Raw genomic sequence first — 20,345 nt, 5'->3', positions numbered from 1 at the left:
ACCGTTTACATTTTCCACATCTATGGAGGCGATATCCTGCAAAACATCTTGTACACAAAAAGAATCAGGAAGTACACAACATTTTTACCCCACAAAAAAAAACTTAAGAAAAAACTAAATTAGCAGCTGTAGAAACAAAATTCCAAAATTCAACATTGCATTACAAAGTGTTGCGACCTGCAGAGTAAAGCTTAGGGGCATATTTAAAATGAGTTAAATATACCCATAAGATTTACCTATGGCCTCCACCTCCCCTACAGCCATACCACTCCTCACCAAACTGGTAAAAAGCAGGTCACATATGGTTGTCAACTGCTAATGAAAAAAAACTTTCATCATGTATATGGCTTACATAATAACAGGTATAGTACTGTCCTGAAAAGATATAAACATTTCCAAACACACCAAAATTACAATCTTTCAAGTAGCTAGCAAGATAATAAATGGAGCACACTAACATAGCATTTTAAACATGTAAGTATTACTCTAAAATGCTTACTATACATGCATTTCAAAAAATGCTATCCACATACTGTACCAAGTAACCATTCCAAATTGACTCCATCCAGGAAAGAAATCTCTCGACTTGGGATACGATGTCTCTTTTCTCCTTCAAAAGATCCACTTTCTCTATCTGGTATCTCCAACAGTGCTATCCATTTATTTGCACTTTCTTGCATGCATGCGGTGCTGTTGTTACTTTTTCCAGAAGCTCCATCTAGGAAAAAAATCTCTCGACTTGGGATACGATGTGTCTTTTCTTCTCCAAAAGATCCACATTCTCCATCTGGTATCTCCAACAGTGCTATCCTTTCATTTACACTTTCTTGCATGCATGCAGTGCTGTTGTCACTTTTTCCAGAAGCGTCATTCCAAATGTTCGCTTACTGAACCGTTGACATTTTCCACATCTATGGAGGCGATATCCTGCAAAACATCTTGTACACAAAAAGAATCAGGAAGTACACAACATTTTTACAACAAGAAAATAAACTTAAGAAAAAACTAAATTAGCAGCTGTAGAAACAAAATTCAACATTGCATTACAAAGTGTTGCGACCTGCAGAGTAAAGCTTAGGGGCATATTTAAAATGAGTTAAATATACCCATAAGATTTACCTATGGCCTCCACCTCCCCTACAGCCATACCACTCCTCACCAAACTGGTAAAAAGCAGGTCACATATGGTTGTCAACTGCTAATGAAAAAAAAACTTTCATCATGTATATGGCTTACATAATAACAGTTATAGTACTGTCTTGAAAAGATATAAACATTTCCAAACACACCAAAATTACAATCTTTCAAGTAGCTAGCAAGATAATAAATGGAGCACACTAACATAGCATTTTAAACATGTAAGTATTACTCTAAAATGCTTACTATACATGCATTTTAAAAAATGCTATCCACATACTGTACCAAGTAACCATTCCAAATTGACTCCATCCAGGAAAGAAATCTCTCGACTTGGGATACGATGTCTCTTTTCTCCTTCAAAAGATCCACATTCTCGCTCTGGTATCTACAACAGTGCTATCCATTTATTTGCACTTTCTTGCATGCAGGCAGTGCTGTTGTTAATTTTTCCTGAATCTCCATCCAGGAAAGAAATCTCTCGACTTGGAATACGATGTCTCTTTTCTTCTCCAAAAGATCCACATTTTTCATCTGGAATCTCCAATAGTGCTATCCTTTCATTTACACTTTCGTGCATGCATGCGGTGCTGTTGTCACTTTTTGCAGAAGCGTCATTCCAAATGTTCGCCTACTGAACCGTTTACATTTTCCACATCTATGGAGGTGATATCCTGCAAAACATCTTGTACACAAAAAGAATCATGAAGTACACAACATTTTTACCCCACAAAAAAAAAAAAACTTAAGAAAAAGCTAAATTAGCAGCTGTAGAAAAAAAATTCAACATTGCATTACAAAGTGTTGTGACCTGCAGAGTAAAACTTAGTGGCATACTTAGAATGAGTTAAATATACCCATAAGTTTTACCTATGGCCTCCACCTCCCCTACAGCCATACCACTCCTCACCAAACTGGTAAAAGGCCAGTCACATATGGTGCAGTGATGAGCGAAAATACAAATATTCTTTTTGCCTAAATATCGCCGAAAAAAGCACAATTTTCGCTTTGACAAGCGAAAAATTCACAGAATATTTTTGCGTTAATTTGCGCGTGGTATGTCGCATTACGGCGGGTATCGCGAATTTACATTTCCCTTGAATGCAGATGTTTGTAAGTGTAGTTACGCGATAGTTGCATTTAAATACTCGCATTAATCACGTTTATGCGCATGCGCCCCTAAAGTGTAATTATTGCGGAAAAGCTTGCTGTATGCGTAGAAACATTCTTGCCAATACACCATTGAACTGCGCATGCTTAGTTTTTACATTATTTAATGCGAAAAACGTTCGTATGCGAAAAATGTTTGCGTTTGTCTGCCTAACGCGAATCCAGCTTCTGATTGGCTAATGTGAACAAAAACAACAGGAAGTTGAGCAAACTCATAAGGAAGAGCCTACACGTGCTACAGCACCAACAAAGACAGTCAGGCAGCAGTGAAGTCTGAGAACTGGTGTGGTGACAACTGGCTGAGAGTGAGAGATGCCTCCCAGGATTCCGCCAGCTATGAAAAGAATGCTGATTGAGGTACGTAATCAAACACATTGTATATCATTTTTTAAACTGTTTTTGTGAATGTCTTTACCATCTAAAAGGCTCACAGGTTTTGCAGAGGGTTGTATTTGTTGTAGCATTGTTACCTTCAGGTTAGATTCACATATAACATAGCGTTTTCTTTTGGAGTTTTCCGCAGGTGCCTTTGTGTTAGGGTAATGTGTTTTTACTGTGTTTTTGGTGTGTTTGGGTTTTGCGTTTTTTATACGCAGGTGCGTTTTTCATGCTTACTGCGTGTGTTTGTATGCATTTGCAGATCACGTACGTGTTTGCGTTTTTTTTAAGTATATGCAAATCATTTGGAAGACAGCAGAAAGCGGAAACACATCAGAGATCTTTAATCTTTATTTGAAAACGCTGCATAGAAAGCATGTAAAACGCAACGCATATGCTTTACCATGTTAGGCAACACTGCACTTTGCAGAATGCTTACTGTAAATACGCATCGAAAACGCATAAGCGATGTTTACATGCGTTTTTTCCTTCAAGCGTTTTTGCCATGTGTGCAACCGGCCTCAGTGGTGTAGCAATAGGGGGTGCAGAGGTTGCGACAGGCCGACCGCATCGCGGCCCTTGGTCGAGATGAGCCCCAAGCGGCCCTCCATCAACCTCTCGACTTGGGATACGATGTCTCTTTTCTCCTCCAAAAGATTCACATTCTCCATGTGGTAACTCCAACAGTGCTATCCATTTATTTGCACGTTCTTGCATGCATGCAGTGCTGTTGTTACTGTTTCCAGAAGCTCCATCCAGGAAAAAAATGTCTCGACTTGGGATACGATGTCTCTTTTCTCCTCCAAAATATCCAGATTCTCCATCTGGTTACTCCAACAGTACAATCCATTTATTTGCACTTTCTTGCATGCATGCAGTGCTGTTGTCACTTTTTCCAGAAGCGTCATTCCAAATGTTCGCCTACTGAACCGTTTACATTTTCCACATCTATGGAGGCGATATCCTGCAAAACATCTTGTACACAAAAAGAATCAGGAAGTACACAACATTTTTACCCCACAAAAAAAAACTTAAGAAAAAACTAAATTAGCAGCTGTAGAAACAAAATTCCAAAATTCAACATTGCATTACAAAGTGTTGCGACCTGCAGAGTAAAGCTTAGGGGCATATTTAAAATGAGTTAAATATACCCATAAGATTTACCTATGGCCTCCACCTCCCCTACAGCCATACCACTCCTCACCAAACTGGTAAAAAGCAGGTCACATATGGTTGTCAACTGCTAATGAAAAAAAACTTTCATCATGTATATGGCTTACATAATAACAGGTATAGTACTGTCCTGAAAAGATATAAACATTTCCAAACACACCAAAATTACAATCTTTCAAGTAGCTAGCAAGATAATAAATGGAGCACACTAACATAGCATTTTAAACATGTAAGTATTACTCTAAAATGCTTACTATACATGCATTTCAAAAAATGCTATCCACATACTGTACCAAGTAACCATTCCAAATTGACTCCATCCAGGAAAGAAATCTCTCGACTTGGGATACGATGTCTCTTTTCTCCTTCAAAAGATCCACTTTCTCTATCTGGTATCTCCAACAGTGCTATCCATTTATTTGCACTTTCTTGCATGCATGCGGTGCTGTTGTTACTTTTTCCAGAAGCTCCATCTAGGAAAAAAATCTCTCGACTTGGGATACGATGTGTCTTTTCTTCTCCAAAAGATCCACATTCTCCATCTGGTATCTCCAACAGTGCTATCCTTTCATTTACACTTTCTTGCATGCATGCAGTGCTGTTGTCACTTTTTCCAGAAGCGTCATTCCAAATGTTCGCTTACTGAACCGTTGACATTTTCCACATCTATGGAGGCGATATCCTGCAAAACATCTTGTACACAAAAAGAATCAGGAAGTACACAACATTTTTACAACAAGAAAATAAACTTAAGAAAAAACTAAATTAGCAGCTGTAGAAACAAAATTCAACATTGCATTACAAAGTGTTGCGACCTGCAGAGTAAAGCTTAGGGGCATATTTAAAATGAGTTAAATATACCCATAAGATTTACCTATGGCCTCCACCTCCCCTACAGCCATACCACTCCTCACCAAACTGGTAAAAAGCAGGTCACATATGGTTGTCAACTGCTAATGAAAAAAAAACTTTCATCATGTATATGGCTTACATAATAACAGTTATAGTACTGTCTTGAAAAGATATAAACATTTCCAAACACACCAAAATTACAATCTTTCAAGTAGCTAGCAAGATAATAAATGGAGCACACTAACATAGCATTTTAAACATGTAAGTATTACTCTAAAATGCTTACTATACATGCATTTTAAAAAATGCTATCCACATACTGTACCAAGTAACCATTCCAAATTGACTCCATCCAGGAAAGAAATCTCTCGACTTGGGATACGATGTCTCTTTTCTCCTTCAAAAGATCCACATTCTCGCTCTGGTATCTACAACAGTGCTATCCATTTATTTGCACTTTCTTGCATGCAGGCAGTGCTGTTGTTAATTTTTCCTGAATCTCCATCCAGGAAAGAAATCTCTCGACTTGGAATACGATGTCTCTTTTCTTCTCCAAAAGATCCACATTTTTCATCTGGAATCTCCAATAGTGCTATCCTTTCATTTACACTTTCTTGCATGCATGCGGTGCTGTTGTCACTTTTTGCAGAAGCGTCATTCCAAATGTTCGCCTACTGAACCGTTTACATTTTCCACATCTATGGAGGTGATATCCTGCAAAACATCTTGTACACAAAAAGAATCATGAAGTACACAACATTTTTACCCCACAAAAAAAAAAAAAACTTAAGAAAAAGCTAAATTAGCAGCTGTAGAAAAAAAATTCAACATTGCATTACAAAGTGTTGTGACCTGCAGAGTAAAACTTAGTGGCATACTTAGAATGAGTTAAATATACCCATAAGTTTTACCTATGGCCTCCACCTCCCCTACAGCCATACCACTCCTCACCAAACTGGTAAAAGGCCAGTCACATATGGTGCAGTGATGAGCGAAAATACAAATATTCTTTTTGCCTAAATATCGCCGAAAAAAGCACAATTTTCGCTTTGACAAGCGAAAAATTCACAGAATATTTTTGCGTTAATTTGCGCGTGGTATGTCGCATTACGGCGGGTATCGCGAATTTACATTTCCCTTGAATGCAGATGTTTGTAAGTGTAGTTACGCGATAGTTGCATTTAAATACTCGCATTAATCACGTTTATGCGCATGCGCCCCTAAAGTGTAATTATTGCGGAAAAGCTTGCTGTATGCGTAGAAACATTCTTGCCAATACACCATTGAACTGCGCATGCTTAGTTTTTACATTATTTAACGCGAAAAACGTTCGTATGCGAAAAATGTTTGCGTTTGTCTGCCTAACGCGAATCCAGCTTCTGATTGGCTAATGTGAACAAAAACAACAGGAAGTTGAGCAAACTCATAAGGAAGAGCCTACACGTGCTACAGCACCAACAAAGACAGTCAGGCAGCAGTGAAGTCTGAGAACTGGTGTGGTGACAACTGGCTGAGAGTGAGAGATGCCTCCCAGGATTCCGCCAGCTATGAAAAGAATGCTGATTGAGGTACGTAATCAAACACATTGTATATCATTTTTTAAACTGTTTTTGTGAATGTCTTTACCATCTAAAAGGCTCACAGGTTTTGCAGAGGGTTGTATTTGTTGTAGCATTGTTACCTTCAGGTTAGATTCACATATAACATAGCGTTTTCTTTTGGAGTTTTCCGCAGGTGCCTTTGTGTTAGGGTAATGTGTTTTTACTGTGTTTTTGGTGTGTTTGGGTTTTGCGTTTTTTATACGCAGGTGCGTTTTTCATGCTTACTGCGTGTGTTTGTATGCATTTGCAGATCACGTACGTGTTTGCGTTTTTTTTAAGTATATGCAAATCATTTGGAAGACAGCAGAACGCGGAAACACATCAGAGATCTTTAATCTTTATTTGAAAACGCTGCATAGAAAGCATGTAAAACGCAACGCATATGCTTTACCATGTTAGGCAACACTGCACTTTGCAGAATGCTTACTGTAAATACGCATCGAAAACGCATAAGCGATGTTTACATGCGTTTTTTCCTTCAAGCGTTTTTGCCATGTGTGCAACCGGCCTCAGTGGTGTAGCAATAGGGGGTGCAGAGGTTGCGACAGGCCGACCGCATCGCGGCCCTTGGTCGAGATGAGCCCCAAGCGGCCCTCCATCAAGCTCTCGACTTGGGATACGATGTCTCTTTTCTCCTCCAAAAGATTCACATTCTCCATGTGGTAACTCCAACAGTGCTATCCATTTATTTGCACTTCCTTGCATGCATGCAGTGCTGTTGTTACTGTTTCCAGACGCTCCATCCAGGAAAAAAATGTCTCGACTTGGGATACGATGTCTCTTTTCTCCTCCAAAATATCCAGATTCTCCATCTGGTTACTCCAACAGTACAATCCATTTATTTGCACTTTCTTGCATGCATGCAGTGCTGTTGTCACTTTTTCCAGAAGCGTCATTCCAAATGTTCGCCTACTGAACCGTTTACATTTTCCACATCTATGGAGGTGATATCCTGCAAAACATCTTGTACACAAAAAGAATCATGAAGTACACAACATTTTTACCCCACAAAAAAAAAACTTAAGAAAAAACTAAATTAGCAGCTGTAGAAACAAAATTCCAAAATTCAACATTGCATTACAAAGTGTTGCGACCTGCAGAGTAAAGCTTAGGGGCATATTTAAAATGAGTTAAATATACCCATAAGATTTACCTATGGCCTCCACCTCCCCTACAGCCATACCACTCCTCACCAAACTGGTAAAAAGCAGGTCACATATGGTTGTCAACTGCTAATGAAAAAAAAACTTTCATCATGTATATGGCTTACATAATAACAGGTATAGTACTGTCCTGAAAAGATATAAACATTTCCAAACACACCAAAATTACAATCTTTCAAGTAGCTAGCAAGATAATAAATGGAGCACACTAACATAGCATTTTAAACATGTAAGTATTACTCTAAAATGCTTACTATACATGCATTTCAAAAAATGCTATCCACATACTGTACCAAGTAACCATTCCAAATTGACTCCATCCAGGAAAGAAATCTCTCGACTTGGGATACGATGTCTCTTTTCTCCTTCAAAAGATCCACTTTCTCTATCTGGTATCTCCAACAGTGCTATCCATTTATTTGCACTTTCTTGCATGCATGCGGTGCTGTTGTTACTTTTTCCAGAAGCTCCATCTAGGAAAAAAATCTCTCGACTTAGGATACGATGTGTCTTTTCTTCTCCAAAAGATCCACATTCTCCATCTGGTATCTCCAACAGTGCTATCCTTTCATTTACACATTCTTGCATGCATGCAGTGCTGTTGTCACTTTTTCCAGAAGCGTCATTCCAAATGTTCGCCTACTGAACCGTTGACATTTTCCACATCTATGGAGGCGATATCCTGCAAAACATCTTGTACACAAAAAGAATCAGGAAGTACACAACATTTTTACAACAAAAAATAAACTTAAGAAAAAACTAAATTAGCAGCTGTAGAAACAAAATTCAACATTGCATTACAAAGTGTTGCGACCTGCAGAGTAAAGCTTAGGGGCATATTTAAAATGAGTTAAATATACCCATAAGATTTACCTATGGCCTCCACCTCCCCTACAGCCATACCACTCCTCACCAAACTGGTAAAAAGCAGGTCACATATGGTTGTCAACTGCTAATGAAAAAAAACCTTTCATCATGTATATGGCTTACATAATAACAGTTATAGTACTGTCTTGAAAAGATATAAACATTTTCAAACACACCAAAATTACAATCTTTCAAGTAGCTAGCAAGATAATAAATGGAGCACACTAACATAGCATTTTAAACATGTAAGTATTACTCTAAAATGCTTACTATACATGCATTTTAAAAAATGCTATCCACATACTGTACCAAGTAACCATTCCAAATTGACTCCATCCAGGAAAGAAATCTCTCGACTTGGGATACGATGTCTCTTTTCTCCTTCAAAAGATCCACATTCTCGCTCTGGTATCTACAACAGTGCTATCCATTTATTTGCACTTTCTTGCATGCAGGCAGTGCTGTTGTTAATTTTTCCTGAATCTCCATCCAGGAAAGAAATCTCTCGACTTGGAATACGATGTCTCTTTTCTTCTCCAAAAGATCCACATTTTCCATCTGGAATCTCCAATAGTGCTATCCTTTCATTTACACTTTCTTGCATGCATGCGGTGCTGTTGTCACTTTTTCCAGAAGCGTCATTCCAAATGTTCGCCTACTGAACCGTTTACATTTTCCACATCTATGGAGGTGATATCCTGCAAAACATCTTGTACACAAAAAGAATCATGAAGTACACAACATTTTTACCCCACAAAAAAAAAAACTTAAGAAAAAGCTAAATTAGCAGCTGTAGAAAAAAAATTCAACATTGCATTACAAAGTGTTGTGACCTGCAGAGTAAAACTTAGTGGCATACTTAGAATGAGTTAAATATACCCATAAGTTTTACCTATGGCCTCCACCTCCCCTACAGCCATACCACTCCTCACCAAACTGGTAAAAAGCCAGTCACATATGGTGCAGTGATGAGCGAAAATACAAATATTCTTTTTGCCTAAATATCGCCGAAAAAAGCACAATTTTCGCTTTGACAAGCGAAAAATTCACAGAATATTTTTGCGTTAATTTGCGCGTGGTATGTCGCATTACGGCGGGTATCGCGAATTTACATTTGCCTTGAATGCAGATGTTTGTAAGTGTAGTTACGCGATAGTTGCATTTAAATACTCGCATTAATCACGTTTATGCGCATGCGCCCCTGAAGTGTAATTATTGCGGAAAAGCTTGCTGTATGCGTAGAAACATTCTTGCCAATACACCATTGAACTGCGCATGCTTAGTTTTTACATTATTTAACGCGAAAAACGTTCGTATGCGAAAAATGTTTGCGTTTGTCTGCCTAACGCGAATCCAGCTTCTGATTGGCTAATGTGAACAAAAACAACAGGAAGTTGAGCAAACTCATAAGGAAGAGCCTACACGTGCTACAGCACCAACAAAGACAGTCAGGCAGCAGTGAAGTCTGAGAACTGGTGTGGTGACAACTGGCTGAGAGTGAGAGATGCCTCCCAGGATTCCGCCAGCTATGAAAAGAATGCTGATTGAGGTACGTAATCAAACACATTGTATATCATTTTTTAAACTGTTTTTGTGAATGTCTTTACCATCTAAAAGGCTCACAGGTTTTGCAGAGGGTTGTATTTGTTGTAGCATTGTTACCTTCAGGTTAGCTTCACATATAACATAGCGTTTTCTTTTGGAGTTTTCCGCAGGTGCCTTTGTGTTAGGGTAATGTGTTTTTACTGTGTTTTTGGTGTGTTTGGGTTTTGCGTTTTTTATACGCAGGTGCGTTTTTCATGCTTACTGCGTGTGTTTGTATGCATTTGCAGATCACGTACGTGTTTGCGTTTTTTTTAAGTATATGCAAATCATTTGGAAGACAGCAGAACGCGGAAACACATCAGAGATCTTTAATCTTTATTTGAAAACGCTGCATAGAAAGCATGTAAAACGCAACGCATATGCTTTACCATGTTAGGCAACACTGCACTTTGCAGAATGCTTACTGTAAATACGCATCGAAAACGCATAAGCGATGTTTACATGCGTTTTTTCCTTCAAGCGTTTTTGCCATGTGTGCAACCGGCCTCAGTGGTGTAGCAATAGGGGGTGCAGAGGTTGCGACAGGCCGACCGCATCGCGGCCCTTGGTCGAGATGAGCCCCAAGCGGCCCTCCATCAAGCTCTCGACTTGGGATACGATGTCTCTTTTCTCCTCCAAAAGATTCACATTCTCCATGTGGTAACTCCAACAGTGCTATCCATTTATTTGCACTTCCTTGCATGCATGCAGTGCTGTTGTTACTGTTTCCAGACGCTCCATCCAGGAAAAAAATGTCTCGACTTGGGATACGATGTCTCTTTTCTCCTCCAAAATATCCAGATTCTCCATCTGGTTACTCCAACAGTACAATCCATTTATTTGCACTTTCTTGCATGCATGCAGTGCTGTTGTCACTTTTTCCAGAAGCGTCATTCCAAATGTTCGCCTACTGAACCGTTTACATTTTCCACATCTATGGAGGTGATATCCTGCAAAACATCTTGTACACAAAAAGAATCATGAAGTACACAACATTTTTACCCCACAAAAAAAAAACTTAAGAAAAAACTAAATTAGCAGCTGTAGAAACAAAATTCCAAAATTCAACATTGCATTACAAAGTGTTGCGACCTGCAGAGTAAAGCTTAGGGGCATATTTAAAATGAGTTAAATATACCCATAAGATTTACCTATGGCCTCCACCTCCCCTACAGCCATACCACTCCTCACCAAACTGGTAAAAAGCAGGTCACATATGGTTGTCAACTGCTAATGAAAAAAAAACTTTCATCATGTATATGGCTTACATAATAACAGGTATAGTACTGTCCTGAAAAGATATAAACATTTCCAAACACACCAAAATTACAATCTTTCAAGTAGCTAGCAAGATAATAAATGGAGCACACTAACATAGCATTTTAAACATGTAAGTATTACTCTAAAATGCTTACTATACATGCATTTCAAAAAATGCTATCCACATACTGTACCAAGTAACCATTCCAAATTGACTCCATCCAGGAAAGAAATCTCTCGACTTGGGATACGATGTCTCTTTTCTCCTTCAAAAGATCCACTTTCTCTATCTGGTATCTCCAACAGTGCTATCCATTTATTTGCACTTTCTTGCATGCATGCGGTGCTGTTGTTACTTTTTCCAGAAGCTCCATCTAGGAAAAAAATCTCTCGACTTGGGATACGATGTGTCTTTTCTTCTCCAAAAGATCCACATTCTCCATCTGGTATCTCCAACAGTGCTATCCTTTCATTTACACATTCTTGCATGCATGCAGTGCTGTTGTCACTTTTTCCAGAAGCGTCATTCCAAATGTTCGCCTACTGAACCGTTGACATTTTCCACATCTATGGAGGCGATATCCTGCAAAACATCTTGTACACAAAAAGAATCAGGAAGTACACAACATTTTTACAACAAAAAATAAACTTGAGAAAAAACTAAATTAGCAGCTGTAGAAACAAAATTCAACATTGCATTACAAAGTGTTGCGACCTGCAGAGTAAAGCTTAGGGGCATATTTAAAATGAGTTAAATATACCCATAAGATTTACCTATGGCCTCCACCTCCCCTACAGCCATACCACTCCTCACCAAACTGGTAAAAAGCAGGTCACATATGGTTGTCAACTGCTAATGAAAAAAAACCTTTCATCATGTATATGGCTTACATAATAACAGTTATAGTACTGTCTTGAAAAGATATAAACATTTCCAAACACACCAAAATTACAATCTTTCAAGTAGCTAGCAAGATAATAAATGGAGCACACTAACATAGCATTTTAAACATGTAAGTATTACTCTAAAATGCTTACTATACATGCATTTTAAAAAATGCTATCCACATACTGTACCAAGTAACCATTCCAAATTGACTCCATCCAGAAAAGAAATCTCTCGACTTGGGATACGATGTCTCTTTTCTCCTTCAAAAGATCCACATTCTCGCTCTGGTATCTACAACAGTGCTATCCATTTATTTGCACTTTCTTGCATGCAGGCAGTGCTGTTGTTAATTTTTCCTGAATCTCCATCCAGGAAAGAAATCTCTCGACTTGGAATACGATGTCTCTTTTCTTCTCCAAAAGATCCACATTTTCCATCTGGAATCTCCAATAGTGCTATCCTTTCATTTACACTTTCTTGCATGCATGCGGTGCTGTTGTCACTTTTTGCAGAAGCGTCATTCCAAATGTTCGCCTACTGAACCGTTTACATTTTCCACATCTATGGAGGTGATATCCTGCAAAACATCTTGTACACAAAAAGAATCATGAAGTACACAACATTTTTACCCCACAAAAAAAAAAACTTAAGAAAAAGCTAAATTAGCAGCTGTAGAAAAAAAATTCAACATTGCATTACAAAGTGTTGTGACCTGCAGAGTAAAACTTAGTGGCATACTTAGAATGAGTTAAATATACCCATAAGTTTTACCTATGGCCTCCACCTCCCCTACAGCCATACCACTCCTCACCAAACTGGTAAAAAGCCAGTCACATATGGTGCAGTGATGAGCGAAAATACAAATATTCTTTTTGCCTAAATATCGCCGAAAAAAGCACAATTTTCGCTTTGACAAGCGAAAAATTCACAGAATATTTTTGCGTTAATTTGCGCGTGGTATGTCGCATTACGGCGGGTATCGCGAATTTACATTTGCCTTGAATGCAGATGTTTGTAAGTGTAGTTACGCGATAGTTGCATTTAAATACTCGCATCAATCACGTTTATGCGCATGCGCCCCTGAAGTGTAATTATTGCGGAAAAGCTTGCTGTATGCGTAGAAACATTCTTGCCAATACACCATTGAACTGCGCATGCTTAGTTTTTACATTATTTAACGCGAAAAACGTTTGTATGCGAAAAATGTTTGCGTTTGTCTGCCTAACGCGAATCCAGCTTCTGATTGGCTAATGTGAACAAAAACAACAGGAAGTTGAGCAAACTCATAAGGAAGAGCCTACACGTGCTACAGCACCAACAAAGACAGTCAGGCAGCAGTGAAGTCTGAGAACTGGTGTGGTGACAACTGGCTGAGAGTGAGAGATGCCTCCCAGGATTCCGCCAGCTATGAAAAGAATGCTGATTGAGGTACGTAATCAAACACATTGTATATCATTTTTTAAACTGTTTTTGTGAATGTCTTTACCATCTAAAAGGCTCACAGGTTTTGCAGAGGGTTGTATTTGTTGTAGCATTGTTACCTTCAGGTTAGCTTCACATATAACATAGCGTTTTCTTTTGGAGTTTTCCGCAGGTGCCTTTGTGTTAGGGTAATGTGTTTTTACTGTGTTTTTGGTGTGTTTGGGTTTTGCGTTTTTTATACGCAGGTGCGTTTTTCATGCTTACTGCGTGTGTTTGTATGCATTTGCAGATCACGTACGTGTTTGCGTTTTTTTTAAGTATATGCAAATCATTTGGAAGACAGCAGAAAGCGGAAACACATCAGAGATTTTTAATCTTTATTTGAAAACGCTGCATAGAAAGCACGTAAAACGCAACGCATATGCTTTACCATGTTAGGCAACACTGCACTTTGCAGAATGCTTACTGTAAATACGCATCGAAAACGCATAAGCGATGTTTACATGCGTTTTTTCCTTCAAGCGTTTTTGCCATGTGTGCAACCGGCCTCAGTGGTGTAGCAATAGGGGGTGCAGAGGTTGCGACAGGCCGACCGCATCGCGGCCCTTGGTCGAGATGAGCCCCAAGCGGCCCTCCATCAAGCTCTCGACTTGGGATACGATGTCTCTTTTCTCCTCCAAAAGATTCACATTCTCCATGTGGTAACTCCAACAGTGCTATCCATTTATTTGCACGTTCTTGCATGCATGCAGTGCTGTTGTTACTGTTTCCAGAAGCTCCATCCAGGAAAAAAAATGTCTCGACTTGGGATACGATGTCTCTTTTCTCCTCCAAAATATCCAGATTCTCCATCTGGTTACTCCAACAGTACAATCCATTTATTTGCACTTTCTTGCATGCATGCAGTGCTGTTGTCACTTTTTCCAGAAGCGTCATTCCAAATGTTCGCCTACTGAACCGTTTACATTTTCCACATCTATGGAGGCGATATCCTGCAAAACATCTTGTACACAAAAAGAATCATGAAGTACACAACATTTTTACCCCACAAAAAAAAAACTTAAGAAAAAACTAAATTAGCAGCTGTAGAAACAAAATTCCAAAATTCAACATTGCATTACAAAGTGTTGCGACCTGCAGAGTAAAGCTTAGGGGCATATTTAAAATGAGTTAAATATACCCATAAGATTTACCTATGGCCTCCACCTCCCCTACAGCCATACCACTCCTCACCAAACTGGTAAAAAGCAGGTCACATATGGTTGTCAACTGCTAATGAAAAAAAAACTTTCATCATGTATATGGCTTACATAATAACAGGTATAGTACTGTCCTGAAAAGATATAAACATTTCCAAACACACCAAAATTACAATCTTTCAAGTAGCTAGCAAGATAATAAATGGAGCACACTAACATAGCATTTTAAACATGTAAGTATTACTCTAAAATGCTTACTATACATGCATTTCAAAAAATGCTATCCACATACTGTACCAAGTAACCATTCCAAATTGACTCCATCCAGGAAAGAAATCTCTCGACTTGGGATACGATGTCTCTTTTCTCCTTCAAAAGATCCACTTTCTCTATCTGGTATCTCCAACAGTGCTATCCATTTATTTGCACTTTCTTGCATGCATGCGGTGCTGTTGTTACTTTTTCCAGAAGCTCCATCTAGGAAAAAAATCTCTCGACTTGGGATACGATGTGTCTTTTCTTCTCCAAAAGATCCACATTCTCCATCTGGTATCTCCAACAGTGCTATCCTTTCATTTACACTTTCTTGCATGCATGCAGTGCTGTTGTCACTTTTTCCAGAAGCGTCATTCCAAATGTTCGCTTACTGAACCGTTGACATTTTCCACATCTATGGAGGCGATATCCTGCAAAACATCTTGTACACAAAAAGAATCAGGAAGTACACAACATTTTTACAACAAAAAAATAAACTTAAGAAAAAACTAAATTAGCAGCTGTAGAAACAAAATTCAACATTGCATTACAAAGTGTTGCGACCTGCAGAGTAAAGCTTAGGGGCATATTTAAAATGAGTTAAATATACCCATAAGATTTACCTATGGCCTCCACCTCCCCTACAGCCATACCACTCCTCACCAAACTGGTAAAAAGCAGGTCACATATGGTTGTCAACTGCTAATGAAAAAAAAACTTTCATCATGTATATGGCTTACATAATAACAGTTATAGTACTGTCTTGAAAAGATATAAACATTTCCAAACACACCAAAATTACAATCTTTCAAGTAGCTAGCAAGATAATAAATGGAGCACACTAACATAGCATTTTAAACATGTAAGTATTACTCTAAAATGCTTACTATACATGCATTTTAAAAAATGCTATCCACATACTGTACCAAGTAACCATTCCAAATTGACTCCATCCAGGAAAGAAATCTCTCGACTTGGGATACGATGTCTCTTTTCTCCTTCAAAAGATCCACATTCTCGCTCTGGTATCTACAACAGTGCTATCCATTTATTTGCACTTTCTTGCATGCAGGCAGTGCTGTTGTTAATTTTTCCTGAATCTCCATCCAGGAAAGAAATCTCTCGACTTGGAATACGATGTCTCTTTTCTTCTCCAAAAGATCCACATTTTCCATCTGGAATCTCCAATAGTGCTATCCTTTCATTTACACTTTCTTGCATGCATGCGGTGCTGTTGTCACTTTTTGCAGAAGCGTCATTCCAAATGTTCGCCTACTGAACCGTTTACATTTTCCACATCTATGGAGGTGATATCCTGCAAAACATCTTGTACACAAAAAGAATCATGAAGTACACAACATTTTTACCCCACAAAAAAAAAAAACTTAAGAAAAAGCTAAATTAGCAGCTGTAGAAAAAAAATTCAACATTGCATTACAAAGTGTTGTGACCTGCAGAGTAAAACTTAGTGGCATACTTAGAATGAGTTAAATATACCCATAAGTTTTACCTATGGCCTCCACCTCCCCTACAGCCATACCACTCCTCACCAAACTGGTAAAAGGCCAGTCACATATGGTGCAGTGATGAGCGAAAATACAAATATTCTTTTTGCCTAAATATCGCCGAAAAAAGCACAATTTTCGCTTTGACAAGCGAAAAATTCACAGAATATTTTTGCGTTAATTTGCGCGTGGTATGTCGCATTACGGCGGGTATCGCGAATTTACATTTCCCTTGAATGCAGATGTTTGTAAGTGTAGTTACGCGATAGTTGCATTTAAATACTCGCATTAATCACGTTTATGCGCATGCGCCCCTGAAGTGTAATTATTGCGGAAAAGCTTGCTGTATGCGTAGAAACATTCTTGCCAATACACCATTGAACTGCGCATGCTTAGTTTTTACATTATTTAACGCGAAAAACGTTCGTATGCGAAAAATGTTTGCGTTTGTCTGCCTAACGCGAATCCAGCTTCTGATTGGCTAATGTGAACAAAAACAACAGGAAGTTGAGCAAACTCATAAGGAAGAGCCTACACGTGCTACAGCACCAACAAAGACAGTCAGGCAGCAGTGAAGTCTGAGAACTGGTGTGGTGACAACTGGCTGAGAGTGAGAGATGCCTCCCAGGATTCCGCCAGCTATGAAAAGAATGCTGATTGAGGTACGTAATCAAACACATTGTATATCATTTTTTAAACTGTTTTTGTGAATGTCTTTACCATCTAAAAGGCTCACAGGTTTTGCAGAGGGTTGTATTTGTTGTAGCATTGTTACCTTCAGGTTAGCTTCACATATAACATAGCGTTTTCTTTTGGAGTTTTCCGCAGGTGCCTTTGTGTTAGGGTAATGTGTTTTTACTGTGTTTTTGGTGTGTTTGGGTTTTGCGTTTTTTTATACGCAGGTGCGTTTTTCATGCTTACTGCGTGTGTTTGTATGCATTTGCAGATCACGTACGTGTTTGCGTTTTTTTTAAGTATATGCAAATCATTTGGAAGACAGCAGAACGCGGAAACACATCAGAGATCTTTAATCTTTATTTGAAAACGCTGCATAGAAAGCATGTAAAACGCAACGCATATGCTTTACCATGTTAGGCAACACTGCACTTTGCAGAATGCTTACTGTAAATACGCATCGAAAACGCATAAGCGATGTTTACATGCGTTTTTTCCTTCAAGCGTTTTTGCCATGTGTGCAACCGGCCTCAGTGGTGTAGCAATAGGGGGTGCAGAGGTTGCGACAGGCCGACCGCATCGCGGCCCTTGGTCGAGATGAGCCCCAAGCGGCCCTCCATCAAGCTCTCGACTTGGCATACGATGTCTCTTTTCTCCTCCAAAAGATTCACATTCTCCATGTGGTAACTCCAACAGTGCTATCCATTTATTTGCACTTTCTTGCATGCATGCAGTGCTGTTGTTACTGTTTCCAGAAGCTCCATCCAGGAAAAAAATGTCTCGACTTGGGATACGATGTCTCTTTTCTCCTCCAAAATATCCAGATTCTCCATCTGGTTACTCCAACAGTACAATCCATTTATTTGCACTTTCTTGCATGCATGCAGTGCTGTTGTCACTTTTTCCAGAAGCGTCATTCCAAATGTTCGCCTACTGAACCGTTTACATTTTCCACATCTATGGAGGCGATATCCTGCAAAACATCTTGTACACAAAAAGAATCATGAAGTACACAACATTTTTACCCCACAAAAAAAAAACTTAAGAAAAAACTAAATTAGCAGCTGTAGAAACAAAATTCCAAAATTCAACATTGCATTACAAAGTGTTGCGACCTGCAGAGTAAAGCTTAGGGGCATATTTAAAATGAGTTAAATATACCCATAAGATTTACCTATGGCCTCCACCTCCCCTACAGCCATACCACTCCTCACCAAACTGGTAAAAAGCAGGTCACATATGGTTGTCAACTGCTAATGAAAAAAAAACTTTCATCATGTATATGGCTTACATAATAACAGGTATAGTACTGTCCTGAAAAGATATAAACATTTCCAAACACACCAAAATTACAATCTTTCAAGTAGCTAGCAAGATAATAAATGGAGCACACTAACATAGCATTTTAAACATGTAAGTATTACTCTAAAATGCTTACTATACATGCATTTCAAAAAATGCTATCCACATACTGTACCAAGTAACCATTCCAAATTGACTCCATCCAGGAAAGAAATCTCTCGACTTGGGATACGATGTCTCTTTTCTCCTTCAAAAGATCCACTTTCTCTATCTGGTATCTCCAACAGTGCTATCCATTTATTTGCACTTTCTTGCATGCATGCGGTGCTGTTGTTACTTTTTCCAGAAGCTCCATCTAGGAAAAAAATCTCTCGACTTGGGATACGATGTGTCTTTTCTTCTCCAAAAGATCCACATTCTCCATCTGGTATCTCCAACAGTGCTATCCTTTCATTTACACATTCTTGCATGCATGCAGTGCTGTTGTCACTTTTTCCAGAAGCGTCATTCCAAATGTTCGCCTACTGAACCGTTGACATTTTCCACATCTATGGAGGCGATATCCTGCAAAACATCTTGTACACAAAACGAATCAGGAAGTACACAACATTTTTACAACAAAAAATAAACTTAAGAAAAAACTAAATTAGCAGCTGTAGAAACAAAATTCAACATTGCATTACAAAGTGTTGCGACCTGCAGAGTAAAGCTTAGGGGCATATTTAAAATGAGTTAAATATACCCATAAGATTTACCTATGGCCTCCACCTCCCCTACAGCCATACCACTCCTCACCAAACTGGTAAAAAGCAGGTCACATATGGTTGTCAACTGCTAATGAAAAAAAACCTTTCATCATGTATATGGCTTACATAATAACAGTTATAGTACTGTCTTGAAAAGATATAAACATTTCCAAACACACCAAAATTACAATCTTTCAAGTAGCTAGCAAGATAATAAATGGAGCACACTAACATAGCATTTTAAACATGTAAGTATTACTCTAAAATGCTTACTATACATGCATTTTAAAAAATGCTATCCACATACTGTACCAAGTAACCATTCCAAATTGACTCCATCCAGGAAAGAAATCTCTCGACTTGGGATACGATGTCTCTTTTCTCCTTCAAAAGATCCACATTCTCGCTCTGGTATCTACAACAGTGCTATCCATTTATTTGCACTTTCTTGCATGCAGGCAGTGCTGTTGTTAATTTTTCCTTAATCTCCATCCAGGAAAGAAATCTCTCGACTTGGAATACGATGTCTCTTTTCTTCTCCAAAAGATCCACATTTTCCATCTGGAATCTCCAATAGTGCTATCCTTTCATTTACACTTTCTTGCATGCATGCGGTGCTGTTGTCACTTTTTGCAGAAGCGTCATTCCAAATGTTCGCCTACTGAACCGTTTACATTTTCCACATCTATGGAGGTGATATCCTGCAAAACATCTTGTACACAAAAAGAATCATGACGTACACAACATTTTTACCCCACAAAAAAAAAAAACTTAAGAAAAAGCTAAATTAGCAGCTGTAGAAAAAAAATTCAACATTGCATTACAAAGTGTTGTGACCTGCAGAGTAAAACTTAGTGGCATACTTAGAATGAGTTAAATATACCCATAAGTTTTACCTATGGCCTCCACCTCCCCTACAGCCATACCACTCCTCACCAAACTGGTAAAAAGCCAGTCACATATGGTGCAGTGATGAGCGAAAATACAAATATTCTTTTTGCCTAAATATCGCCGAAAAAAGCAAAATTTTCGCTTTGACAAGCGAAAAATTCACAGAATATTTTTGCGTTAATTTGCGCGTGGTATGTCGCATTACGGCGGGTATCGCGAATTTACATTTCCCTTGAATGCAGATGTTTGTAAGTGTAGTTACGCGATAGTTGCATT

The sequence above is a fragment of the Hyperolius riggenbachi genome, chromosome 4 (assembly GCF_040937935.1).
Source record: "Hyperolius riggenbachi isolate aHypRig1 chromosome 4, aHypRig1.pri, whole genome shotgun sequence".
Taxonomy (NCBI): domain Eukaryota; kingdom Metazoa; phylum Chordata; class Amphibia; order Anura; family Hyperoliidae; genus Hyperolius; species Hyperolius riggenbachi.
This window is presented reverse-complemented; position numbering follows the sequence as displayed.